Source organism: Protopterus annectens, chromosome 3.part0, assembly GCF_019279795.1.
Source record: "Protopterus annectens isolate FY-2018-M chromosome 3.part0, PAN1.0, whole genome shotgun sequence".
NCBI classification, from domain to species: domain Eukaryota; kingdom Metazoa; phylum Chordata; order Ceratodontiformes; family Protopteridae; genus Protopterus; species Protopterus annectens.
Window position 1 is genome coordinate 1166628571 of NC_056731.1, and position 14181 is coordinate 1166642751.

The 14181-nt window shown below is 39.8% G+C and overlaps 1 protein-coding gene across 2 annotated transcripts in view; it reads left to right on the forward strand.

The window, feature by feature from the left end:
* DECR1 (2,4-dienoyl-CoA reductase 1) overlaps positions 1–14181 on the forward strand; it is a 698559-nt gene that overhangs the window by 477592 nt on the left and 206786 nt on the right. The window lies entirely within an intron of this gene.

Genomic DNA, 14181 nt, shown 5'->3' on the forward strand with positions numbered 1-14181 from the left:
TAATAGTATAATTTTTGCAAGGTCGACTCCTTTCCTTCTCCCAAGTCATATGGGCACATTTAGTCTGATAACTGCTATACGTATAATGAGATCTCTTTTGTAGTCTGTTTCCTTTTAAAACTATCAGAGATTGTTTTACTTTGTACAGTTTAAAATTTATAGCCTTTATGTGGTTGAATTGTATGTGTTTTCTGTTCCCATACTTTCACATTTGAATGTTTTTTGCATTGTCTTTGTGCTAATCTACTTCTGTTTAGCTATCCTTTTAGGCTACCACAAAGTAATTTGTCTAGTCCTTTTGCCTGCAACAAAAATAGAAATAAGCATTCAGACTGCATCTTACACCTAGACTGGCCTCTCGCAGACAAGATGTGAGACTGCAGTCTTATGCACTAAGGGACAACTGATTGCTAAAGAATCTATGAAAGAGGGGTGACATTCACCTTTGAGAGACATCACTTATAGATATTTGAATCCAGCAGCAACAATTATTTTACCATTCATCTGCTGTGGCAGTGAGTAATCACCAAACTGTACCTTATTGATTTTTCAGGTGGTTATCTTAACAGCTGACGGTGTGAATCATGTTGTATTTCAGGACTTGAGATCCTTTTCATAAACATTCTGATGTAGCAAATGCCAAATGTCATACAAATTAAATTTGTATGTGCTTTGAAGATTGTTTGGTAGGTTTTTCCATTGTTTTTCTTTCCCTAATTATGGACTTAAACTGTGTTTTTACTTAGTCATTTCAATTAAAAAAAAAAAAACTTCTACCACATTTTGCAGGTTTCTTTATGTAGATTCTTGGTTATCTTGTTGGTTAACTCTTTTACTCTTCAGCTGTCTTTTTTTTCAGCATCTTTATGACATAGGCAGTTATATATTTCTATAAATGAAAACAAGCCATGTTGACATATTCTCAGTTACAGACATTATACATCACATATAATCTGTTGTATACTCATTGTCAATCCAACATTACAATAGTTCACTAAATTCCTGCCGTCTCTTAAACCTCATTTCTGCTCCAAAACATTATTCTGCATGTATTGTTCTCACAATTCCCATTTTTTCTACGTAATTTGCTCTTGCCCTTTTCTAAAGATCCCACTTCCAGTTCTGTTACTATGTTCACTATGTCAAATACGGTTGGTTTAAACTGATTTCTATTTTCTAGCCATTGCTTTTTCTTTTTTTCCCTTTTTTTTTTTTTTTTTTTTGCAGCACCATAGTTAAACTTAGCAAGACCTGTCTCTAGGTAATCCAGATCCTGTATCGCAGCTCAAAAAATCATTTCTTTAGTTTCACCAATTTGCTCACCAGTGATTTCTGACAGAGTAGTCTGTAGGGAATTGTTACTGTTATTGTGGGTTAACTCTTGATGTTAAAACACACAGCTCATAGTTTCTATTTCAGATGAATAATTCATTTTAACATGAAGGCAGTTTTTGGGAGTGTATCTAGTTTGAGTCTTTTCATCCTGCTCTGGAACTAGTTATTCAGTTCACTACAGATAATACGTTAGAAATGTGGAAGATGAAGACTCTGCAATGAGCTTATTCTTACCCATTTCCATTCAGATGTGGAGACACTTGTAGAAGATGGCACCTAAGTTATAGGATCATAGGAAGTTACTAGGCTATTGGCCCTGAGGCCCTTATAAGCCTAGCCAAGAGTTTAGCCCATGCATAGACAAATCTGCACCCGATGCCCCTGTGCAGCAGGGACACTGGTGGAATCCCAGGGATGTATTTTCTATTTCTCATCCAGTTATCCAGGTTGCACTTAAAAAGGGGTAGAAAGGTACTCTGCTTGACATGGAGAGGGAGTCTGTTCCATAGATGGGGGAGTATCTGGGACACACATCTGTCCCGCCAACAAGTCCTGTTGATGTCACAGACCAGGTTGAGGCTGCGTGTGCAGGTTACTTGAGTGGAGCTTGACTTGCGGATATGCAACAGTTCCATCAAGGCGGGGTCCGAGATAGCCTTGTATGCCAGAGGTCATCTCCGAGGAGTCTGTATGAAACCGAGTAGAGGGATAGGGCTTTTAGCCTATCTGTGTATGGTAGATTTTTGAGGCCCTGGATTCTCCTGGTGAGGAACCTCTGTGGTCTCTCCAGCTGCTGCATGTGCCTTGCAAGGTATATGCCGTAAGGGGCGTTGTACTCAATAATGGGCCTTATAAAGGAGGAATACAGGGATGTTATGACCTCCATGTCCCTGGATGCGATACCCTTACTTATGAGGTGGGCCATGTAGAAAGCTTTCCATACAGTGGAAGCAACATGGTGGTCAAACGTCAGGTTGGCATCAATCTGGGTGCCCAAATTCCTCATGACTGACTGCGTGCCTAGGATGTTATTAATGTGATAATTTGTGGGGACATCACTCTCCCCAAAGGGGATGATGATGCATTTTTTTTGTATTCAGCTTGAGGTCATGTTTCTGGCACCAGTCATTTGTTTGGGTGAGACCCTCTTGGAGGATGTCCATGTCACTAGGGGAATTGATGACCCACCTTGCAGTCGTCTGCAAACTTGGTCAGCCATAGCCCACTGGTTTTGGCCTGCACTTCAGAAACGTATCCCAAATAACAGAGGCCCCAAGACCGAACCCTGGATTAAGCCACTCAATATGGGTCTACTGCTTAAGGTAGTTTCTCCTGTTTTGACTAGGTGGGTTAACTTAGCTACCCATCTGGTAACATACGGATTGATGCCTAGTTGAGAGAATTTATCTATTATTCCCGAGTGGGGAATAGTGTTGAACGCTTTGGCCAGGTCAAGGTAGACTGTGTGCACTGTCTTCCCCTAGCCATGGCTTTGGTGACTGTCTCAAAAAAGTCAACCAGATTTAACAGACATGACCTCCCCTTGACAAAGCCAAACTGTGTGGATTCGAGTGTTTGGAGGTTGCCAGTGTCCCCTGTTAATGAGGTCCATGATAATCCATTCCATGGCCTTGCAGATCATACTTGTTAGCCTGATGGATCTATAATTTCCCAGATCGGTGGACACTCCGCCTTTGTGTAAAGGGATGACAGTGGCAGTCCTCCACTCAGCTGGGTCAAAGCCGGTACTCAAGCTTTGGTTGAATAGGGCACCTAATGGTGCTGCAAATTCCTGCCTGAGTTCATGTAGGATGCAGAAATAAACTGCTCCAATGTCAAGCAAAAACTTTATTAAGCAAAGCTTTTGGGTAACAACCCTTTCCTCAGTGCTAATACTATTACACAGAATAATCACCATTTAAATAAGAGCAAACAAGTATCACATGACCACAGCCAGCATATCTCATGACACTGCATAAAACATTTTTTTAAAAATACATTATTTTGTTGTATTCTTACTAAAACAGGTTTAATGTTTACAGTATTGTTAAAACCAGGTTCAAACTCTGCACATAATCTAATAATCCATTCATACTCTTTATTTTCAAGAAAATTGTTTAAATCACCTCCCCTGGTTCCTTTCACTACTATGTCTATTACCCTAAACTTAAAACAATGGTCCTCACCCTTGTTCATGATATGTCTACTTAGAGCATTCTTGTCATTTCTCCTTCTTATATCTGACTTATAATTCACTCCCTCAGCCTTCTGGTGGTTTTCCCCACATAAAATTAAAAACGTTTTACACAAGTGGTGAGGTACACTGCATAGCTGGTATTACAGCTGGCCGTGAGGGAAAAAGTATGTTACCTGTTGGTCAAAGGATGTGTGAACACATTATCATTACCTGTTAAAATATCATTACAACAACTACAATTAATGCATTTAAAAGTGCCTTCCTTCGTAACTATTTGTTGCTTGTCATATACTTTAAAATCTTTATAACATAGCCTTCTTTTTAAGCTTGTAGTGTTCCAATTCAGAATTGTCTGCAGCTCAGGTAGAGCCAATAAAATAATCCAATTATTTTGTATAATTCTTTTGAGATCACCTGTCCTTACATTAAACGTAGTTACATACCTAATTTTACTACTTTGAACTCCCTTTTGTACCACTTCTTCTACCCCCTTAGAAAATATGGGTTTCAGAGAGGTTTCTCTGTCCTTTTTTACCCCATCACAAATTCTAAGAAGCTCTGTTTGATTATAACCACTGTTTATAAATTCATCAACCATCTCTTCTAGCTGCTGATTACATTTCTGGTCATCAGTATTTAACTTACTGACCCTACCCAAATGATCCTTCATTATTCCTGAAAACACATGAGGTGCATGCATACTTTGATTATGACACAACGGCAAGCATGAACGTCTTTTTTGTGAATACTGGTTTCCATTGTTTCTAATTTTTTTCTCCAGACCTATATCCAGGAACACTATCTCTTTGTCAGAATGTTCCATTTTAAATTTAAAAATATTTGTTGTGCCATTTAAATCAGAAATATATTCATGCAGCTCATCAAAACTTCTTTCCATACAAAAAAAAACAGTCATCCACAAATCTTTGATAACATTCAACTTTACTGTTCAAAACCTGCCTGTCACTATATATAAACTTTTTTTTCCCACTGATACAATACAATATTTGCATATGTGTTGGCCACTGATGTCCCCATGACCAGTCCTGCCTGTTGCAAATAAGGTTCATCATCAAAGAGAAACACATTTTGTGTTAACACTAGTTCCAGAAGTAAGCAAATATTCTCTATGTCATTTGCTGGCATAGACTTTTCATTATTTAAAAATTCTCGTATGGCTTCAAGCCCATAATCATTCGGAATTACCATGAACAAGGAAGTTATATCCATTGTCACAAGTAAATAACCGAAGTCTCCTTCTGGATTTCTTTTAACATGCCCCTCATAAAGTTTCCTCAAGAAGTCAGAAGCATCTTTAACCACACTAGGCCGCATATGCAAAAACTGACTTAGCCTTTTCTGTAGGTATAAAGACAAGTTCACTCACCCAACCCCTTCCTGAGACAATAGGTCTCAGTGGTGGGTTGGTGAGCGACTTATGAATTTTAGGAATACTGTATATCTGAGGAATTCTGGGACAGGGCACAGTAAAGTAATTAAACAATTCAGTATTTATGTCACCACTAAGCTGCAAGTCGTATATAGCCATGTTTACATCACTGATACATTTTCTAACTTCAGAAAAAGTAATTTTAAGTGTGCTCATCATTTAACAACAGTTTTAGTGAGGCCATGTATTCAGTTCGGTTCATGATTACAATGGCCCCGCCCTTATCAGCTTGTTTAATCATGTTAGTATCACTCTCCAAGGTTTTCATAGCTTCATGCTCATCATGCTTTAAATTATAATACTTCTTAACATCTTTAGCATACCGCTACATAATTTAATTCTTACACACATTATGAAATGCTGTTAGAACTAGATTGCTAATTGGTACAAATGTGCTTCATTTTTTACAATTCAAAACATCATTTTGAGCATCATTTTTGTACAGCAATTTCAAATTCAGAGTTCTTACAAACAACTTTGTCAATCAGTGGTGTCACTGTCATCTGAACTACTTGGAATAAACTTTAAACCCTTCTCCAACAATGAAATATGGCCATCTGACAAAACAAAGTCTGAGAAGTTCAAAATACCTTTGTGACCAACAGGCAATATACTTTTTCCCTCAAAGCCAGTTGTAATACCAGCTATGTGGTATACCTCGCCACTTGTGTAAAGTGTTTTTTATTTTATGTGGGGAAAACTACCAGAAGGCTTAGGGAGTGAATTATTAAGCATAAGTCGGATATGAAAAGGAGAAATGACAAGAATGCTCAAGCAGACATATCATGGACAAGGATGAGGACCATTGTTTTAAGTTTAGGGTAATAGACGTAGTGAAAGGGAACAGAGGGGGGGGGTGATTTAAACAATTTTCGTGAAAGTAAGGAGTATGAATGGATTATTAGATTATGTGCAGAGTTTGAACCTGGTCTTACCAATACTGTAAGTATTAAACCAGTTTTAGTAAGAATACAACAACAAAATATTTAATGTATTTTTAAAAACAATTTTTATGCAGTGTCATGTGATATGCTGCTGGATGTGGTCATGTGATACTTGTTAGCTCTTATTTAAATGGTGATTATTCTGTGTAATGGTATTAACATTGAGGGGTTGTTACCAGAAAGCTTTGCTTTAATAAAGTTTTTGCTTGACGTTGGAGTGGTTTATTTTGGAGTCTATTGTTATTTTTCCAGTTACTACAGTATCAACTTTATTACCAGTTCATATAGGATGCACCCTGGGATGTTATCTCGTCCCATGGAGGCTATATTTTTTGCCTTTGAGAGAGCAGTGATGATGTGATCCCTAGATGTAAGGGGAAGGGGCAGGTACTGAGAATGTCTTAATTTACTGATGGGGGACAGAGGGGTGAAATTTTCGCTGAATCTGTCAGCCAGCAAGTTTGCTATATGTACGGCATTATTCTTTCAAATGTTGCAGCTACACTTATCCAATTGCCTTCTATCATTTTTTTGTGTAATGTAGTCTTAACGCATTTTGTTGACTTGCATTCCACATTTCCTTCTTGAAATTTGTTCTAGAATTGCACTAATGTCCTGTTTGAAATCTATTCTCTTTGACGTTCTCTGCAGTTACAGCTACTTTGGCTTCAGCTGTATTGACAAGATTTGTCTCTCCCACAGTATGCATCTTACCACCCATGTCAGGCACTTCATCTTCATCACCTATCGCTTCCACACCTGCTCTGCTTTCACTCTCCAGGTTTCTGTACTGTACACAAGTACTGGTCGCACTTTTCATCGTCTTTGGCATTCATCTATCTCACCTTACCCCAGAAACTCTGTGCCAGATGGCTGCAGCCCCTCTGCTTCTATCTTTGATCTCCTCATTCTGACTTCTCTTCTTCTCAACCACCCCTCCCATATATTTAAAGCTGTTAACCTGTTCCATTATTTTCCTTTTAATATCAACTTTCATCTTGTGATTTCCCCATTTGCTGCCATGACAACTTTCTTTTTTCTATTCAGTTTCATGTTGTTGCCTTCAGTTTTGGATTTCATTCCCTTATCACTTGAAGTTTCTGCTCAGAGACTGCTGGTAATGCCACGTTGTCTGCATACAGCAGCTTTGTTGATCCCCCCCCCCCATTCTATTTACTAATGTAGTCCATCACTAGTATGAACAGCAGAGTTGGCTCAGAGCTGAATTCTGATGAACTCCTATTCCCACTGGGAACCCCTCTGAGAGCCTAAATACTGCTTTTACTTTTGTCATTGGGTCCTCGTACACAGAATGCACTAATTTTGCCATTGTTTCTGGCACTACAAACCATCGCAGTACTGCCAGAAATAGCTCATCATCTGCTTCCTCCAAGTTTAAGAATGCCCAGTTAGATTTTTCCTCAATCCTGTCTTCTTCTCCACTGTCTGTCTCACTGCAAACATTAGTCAATTTTGCTGCATCCTGATCCATGTCCGAAATGGTCATCTCCCATCTTACTTCCTGTGTATATTGCTCTAAGTAATTTGGTCATGTTGACTAATGTCGCCAAATGGGCATGGGTATTTGCTGGTGGTAAGTGGGTTGAGGACCCAGCCTACTCCAACCTACGCCAGTGGGATAGGTGCATGTGCCCCGATTGCGATTGACCAGTGTGTGTCTACTATAAAGCCCAATAGCCCTTTGTCAATGAGCTACTGGCCGACTGGTGTCCAGTTGCTCAGCCGGAGTTACCTGGTATAACTCTTTGAGCAAAAACTGGATGTAAAACCAATCAACCTGCCAAACATAAACTAAGAATTGCTATACTCAGTATAGGTTTACTGATAGGATGCAGCTTGGAAGTGGATGGCATGATAGTACAGAGGAGGGTGGACATCCTATTTATCCAAGAGACAAGATGGAAGGGCAGTGCAGCAAAGTCACTTGACTTGGGATTCAGAGTCTACTACTTGGGAGGAGGACAGGCTAGAAATGGTGTCAGAACTGTGGTTAAGGCAGTGAGAGATGTCATGAACATTAGTGACAGACTCATCTCAGCCTATGCCTCACAGCAGGGTTGTGATAGTGAGGAAATGATTGCATTCATGCAGCAGGTGCAGGACCTTCCAAATAAAGCAGAATAGCATATATTGGTTTTGAAAATGGGCGACTTGAATGCACATATTGGAACAGACAGAACAGGATATGAGGACTGCCTGGGTCCACATGGGTGGAGCAACAGGAATAAAGAAGGAGCAGCCATTCTAGACTTCAGTCTGGCAAATGGCTTGATAGTAGCCAACACATGGTTCAGAAAGAGAGACCGTCACAAGATCACATACAAGAGTGGCCAACATGCAACTTTGGTAGTCTTCCTCCTAGAGCACTAGGGTAGAATCAGTGATTGTAAAGTCATCCCCAGTGAAACAGTCATAACGCAGCATAAATCACTGGTTGCCACAATAAGCTGCAAGCAGTTGTCTAAGAAGGCTCTTAGGTCAACAGAGACCAGGCTGAAGACCTGGAAGTTGATTCAAGAGAAAGTACAGCAGTTCAAGGAGTTACTCAGGGCTCCAGCAGCCAAAGAAGAGGAGGAAATAGGTGGAGTTAAAGAAGAATGGCAGTGCCTCAAAGAGCATGTTTGAGGACTCCAGAACAGATGTAAGTTACATAGGTGGAATGCAGAAGCCTCGGAAGTCATCAAAAGAAAGGAGTGCAAGACAGACCAGGCTTGGAGGGAATACTGGTTAGCTAACAAAGAAGTTAAGAAAGAACTTGCAGTAACAAATAACAGGGTATCACAGGCACACTACCAGCTTCTGGAAAGTGATTCAGTAGGTGGCACAAAGAAAGTGTATCAGGTTGCTAGGCAAAGACAGAAAGATAAAGATAGTTGGACACCTTTCATAAGTGCCAGTAACAACCTGCTCACTAGTCCACAGGACATCAAAGGCAGAGTGAAGGAGTACTTCCAGCAGTTTCTGAATGAAGAAAATCCCACAGAAGCTGTACTACCCCATACACAGTTTATGATGAGGGAAGTGGACGAGCCCATCCTAGAAGAAGTAAGAACAGCACTAAGGAAAATGAAGTCAGGGAAAGCAGCAGGCTGTGATGGGGTCAGCAGATATGATAAAGATGCTGGGTGAGATGGGGAGAAATGGCTCCTGAGGGTACTCATAGCAGTGTGGAGAGAAAGGCGTAACCCAGACAACTCGAGAATAAGCATACTTATACCAATGTACAAGAACAAAGAGGAGATCCACAACTATGGGCAGTAGGGAGATGTCAAATTCCTCTCACATTGCATGAAATTTCTGGACAGGATGATTAATAGATGGATATGCAGAGTAGAAAGTAAGATGGGATTTGAGCAGTTCAGATTCAGATCAGGATGCAGCACAACTGACCCGATGTTTACAGTAAGATAGATAGTTGAGAATAAGCTACAGATGAGGAAAGAGTCCAGTTGGGCATTCCTAGACTTGGAGAAAGCATTTGAGAAGGTCCCAAGAAAGTTGATTTTGGCAGTACTGAGGTGGTTCGAAGTCCCTGAAACATTGGTAAAATTAGTGCAGGCTATGTATAAGGACCCAATGACTCAGTTATGAACAGTGTTTGTTCTCACAGAGGGGTTCCCGTTGGGAGTCGGTGAGCACCAGGGTTCAACTCTGAGCCCACTGCTCTTCATACTGGTGGTTAAGGACTGTATTAACAAACTTGTCAGAGGGGAAAGATCAACAAACAAATGTTAAAATACTTAGTTTCATATATTTTTCTATCAGGGCTGGAAGTACTGTCAAGGAATCATTTATACCTTGTGGAAAATAATATTTTAACATTTTTACATGCATTACTGTGCCTGCATTTTTAAACATATGCTGAAGGTATTTAATATATGTGTTTTATTTCTAAAAAGTTAAGTTGGCTTGAATATTAACATCCTGTGTATTTAATATTGCTCATGTGACCATTTTACATGCGACTTTTTTGACAATACCATTGGCTCAGTTTTATCTATTATGTAATATGTACTGGTATAAAAATGGTTCTTGAATCAGTGTGCTTTATTCTGATGAAGTCTTCTATGTGAAAGATGAAAGCGCTTAATCTTGGTGTGTTTTTACTGCCTTAAATGGAGTTCGTATATAGGCCTGTTTGGTGCGTTTTTCATTTGGTTCCAAATTTTAGAGGAGAATAAGATACATTCAGTTGTTGCAGATCAGGCAAAGAACTTAGAATATAATTTCATAATGCACTTTACTGAGATGTAATAAATTAATAACTATGTTTCTAACTTCGTACATAAAGCAGTTTCTAACTCTGCTTAAGACTAATACAAATTTAGGGACAGTAAATAATATGAAATGTGGCAGCCATGGTGGTGCAGCGATTAGCATTGCCGCCTAAGAGCAAGAGGTTCTCTGGTTCGATCCTCAGCTGGGGTGCCTTCTGTGCAGTGTCTGCATATCCTCCCTGCAGTCGCGTGGGTTTCCTCCGGGTGCTCCGGTTTCCTTCCACATCCCAAAGACATGCTGTAGGTGGATTGGACACTCTAATTTAGCCCTAGGCATGAGTGTGTGCGTGTGTGTGCCTTCTGTGGAAGGTTGGGCACTGGGCTGGCAACCCGACACCATAAAATCTCCACTCCAATCATGAATGGACAAGTGATCCACTGTGGCGACCCATAACTGGGAAAAGCCGAAAGAAAAAGAAGAAAAAATACGAAATGTGTATGTTAAAAAAAGCTGAAGCAACTTAGAAAATTTAAAGTGAAATAAGCTTTAAAAGATTTTACTTGCCTTTCTACTAAATGTGTAACACTTGAAAGTGAAAAATTGAGCATTTTTTTACTTTGGGAAAATATTGAAGTATGGAAAGTAAAACCATCTCTGTTTTACTTTGGGAAAATATTGAAGTATGGAAAGTAAAACCATCTCTGTTTTTTGACTGTGCAACCCCTGCAATGCTTAAAATCTAAATGCTAATTTGAAGATGTTGCACTAGGTCACACTGTGATGCTTTGTTTGGATAATAGCTTGTTTAGGACTCACTCTCCCTAAGATAGATGTGACTGGAAACATGAAAGCATTTTCAAAAGTCATACAGAATCTACAGAGAATCTTATCCTGTGCTCTTATGAGACTGACTGTTAATCTGAGTCAGTTGTTGCTTTGCTTTCTAGAAAGTTTTGCTGGATTTTCCTGCTAGAGCGTGCACAAGGACTATGAAAAAAAAATGTTTTTGATCATGAACTGTAGAGACAGGAAGGGCAAGGTTTATATTCATTTAAAAGTAATTATGGTCTTGTGTAGCTGATTGCATTTTCTCTTATGCCAGCTGTCTGTTTAAAACCTCTATTTTAATGCCTACATGCATGAATATTTTATGTCTGAATATATGTTTTTGGGTTTGATTCTTTATATTTTTTATTCCAAGTGAATAATTTTATTATTGTATTGTATAGGCTTGTGGCTGGTGATTTATTTGTTTACTAGCTTAAAGGTACACTTGTTGAACAGGTGTACAAATAACTGGTAGTATTTACATTTTTAAGTGTCGGGGCTCAAGTTATTGATATCTTTCAAGTATTTAAAAGTTTATTTTGTAAGTTGTAATTTGTGCTTTTTGCTTTGCTAATGTAGTTGATTTATTGTAGTGTACTGTAAACTGGGGAAGAGGGTTTTTACTAATGGAGAGTTATTTACGTGCGAGAAAATGCACACAAAATGTTTTGGACAAGATTCTGCTACTTTTATATAACGTTGCACTGGAATATGGTGGGCTTAGTCTAAGGTGGGTGAAATCCACAAAACTAGTGATTTTAACTGAGACCTGCAATTGTACAACATAAAACCTATTTGTCTGCATCAGGTGATGTTCATTACCTTAGCAGCAGTGCACAGTTACTGTACATCTTTAAGGCCAGCCACCTTTTGCATATCATATGACTTGCCGTGGTATATACTGAGCGATCATATTCCTACTGATATATAATTGGTGCCAGTGGTGTGGATTTACATCCTGTATTGCTATATATTTTTAGTGATAGTGGTGGGACTCATGTGACTGATAGATAGTAGCCTGAACTTTGACTGCTATGTGTCCACAGTGGTGACAAAATCCTTTTATGTGGCATAAGTAAAGGTATGGCATCCAGTTCAGGGAAATTATAGTCCTGCTGTACTCAGCCCTCATTAGACCAGTAATCGAGTACAGTGCACCATTTGACATGTACTTGACTAGGCGCTGAAATGACCTCAGAGGTTCCTCATAAGATACAGGGCATAAGTGACATGAACTATGCAAGTAGACTAAAAGCCCTTTCCCTTTACTCTGTCTCCTACTGACTATTAAGACATGACCTATGCCTGACCTACAAGGCACTCACAAATCCAGCTCCGATGGAGCTGTTGCACATCCGCAAGTCAAACAGCTCAAGGGTCACCCAATCTAGGGATTTAAACTTAGCGACTCAAAACATGCTGGAGAAACAGATATGTCTCAGATATTGCCCCTTCTTTGCAGCAGGCTTCCTCTTCACATTAAGCAGAGCCCGTCCCTGGCCCTCTTCAAATTCAGTTTGGATTAATTGATGGAATCTGAAATTCACACCTGAAGTAGTGCCTGTGTATCTTATGGACAGGGGCAGTCTGTAAGATACTCAATGCACAGGCACAAATCCATGCCATCCTCTTGCCCCTGGGGACCATATATTGAATAGGCTTGTAAGGGCCCTTAAGCTGTTTGCCTAGTAATCTTGTCCTCTACTCATCACTCGTTAGACCCATTATAGAGTACAATGTCCCTTTTGGTATGTACCTCACAAGACATCTACAACAACTTGAAAGGCCACAGAAATACCTCACAAAGAGGATTACCAGCCTCAAACAGATGCCCTACGCAGACCATCTAAAAAAAAACTCCAGCTTTACTCTGTTGGATATTGCCAACTCAGAGGTGATCTCTGCCTAACATACAAAGCTATGTCAAACCCAGAGCTGTTGGACATGCTCCACATAAAGGAATCCCAATCCCTCCAAGCTACACGCTCTAGGGACCTAAACCTTGTCACCACAATAAACAGAACATGCTTGTGGGATAGATTCCTGTCTCAGAGACTTTCCATACTCTGGAACAAACTACCTAGCTATATCACACAAAGCTCCTCATTAGCACTCTTCAAGAAAAATCTTGATGATTGGATGGCAGGTAGGAAATTCACCCCGGGGATCACTTCTGTGGCTCTGCTTGACAGGGACCCAGGAAAATATTTTCTTGGGTGGCAAAAGCCAGGGTACCATTTGGCTAGGCTTATATAGGCCCTAGGGCCAATAGCCTAGTACCTACCTATGAACCTATATATGAGTCTCCTTCAGTCGATCATACGTTTACAAGTTCGAACCACATATGGCCGAAACATATATTCGAACTTGTACAGTTCGATCGGACTGAATGGAGATCTCCGTACAGAGCAGAAAGGGAAGCTTTCCCATTTCCACCATGTAGTTCGATCTTGGAGTTGGTATATTTAAGTAAGGGGGGTTGTGGTGGGTGCAGGGGGGCGTAGCCCCCCTACTATAGGCATTTAGTTTTGTATTTTTTTATTTTGTGTTTTTATTTCAGTGGTTGAACTTTTACGACTTTGAACATATGGTCTTGGCCATATGTGGTTCGAACTTGTAAACGTTCGATCTACTGAAGTAGATCCATTTTATATTTTTATATATATATATTAATATAAAATGTGTGTGTGTGTGTGTGTTTATATAAATATATATATATATATATATATATATATATACACACACACACACACACACACACACACACACACACACATATGCATATCATTTCTCTGTTCATCTCCCCGTCTTGTGGAACTATTCTCACAGGGCCTCTGAAAAGGGGTCTTCCACCCAGGTAGGTATTCCCAATTTACAAAAGCAATGAATAGATAATTAAATAAAATCTGGTTGTCTCTCTCTCACACACACACACACACACACACACACACACACACACACACACACACACACACACACACACACACCACTAGAGCCTATAGGAGATGGTGCTGAGAGTCTCCAGCAAAGGCAAATACCTCATGATGCACTGGCCATTCAAATTTGGATTGCCCCTCAGACCAGAACTCATAGGTGACCTTACTAGCATGTCCCTGGCCAGTAGAATCTCCTTGCAGTCAGTGGCTTGTCTTGTCTTAGGCCAACCCAGGGGCATTTTTCCCCACTCC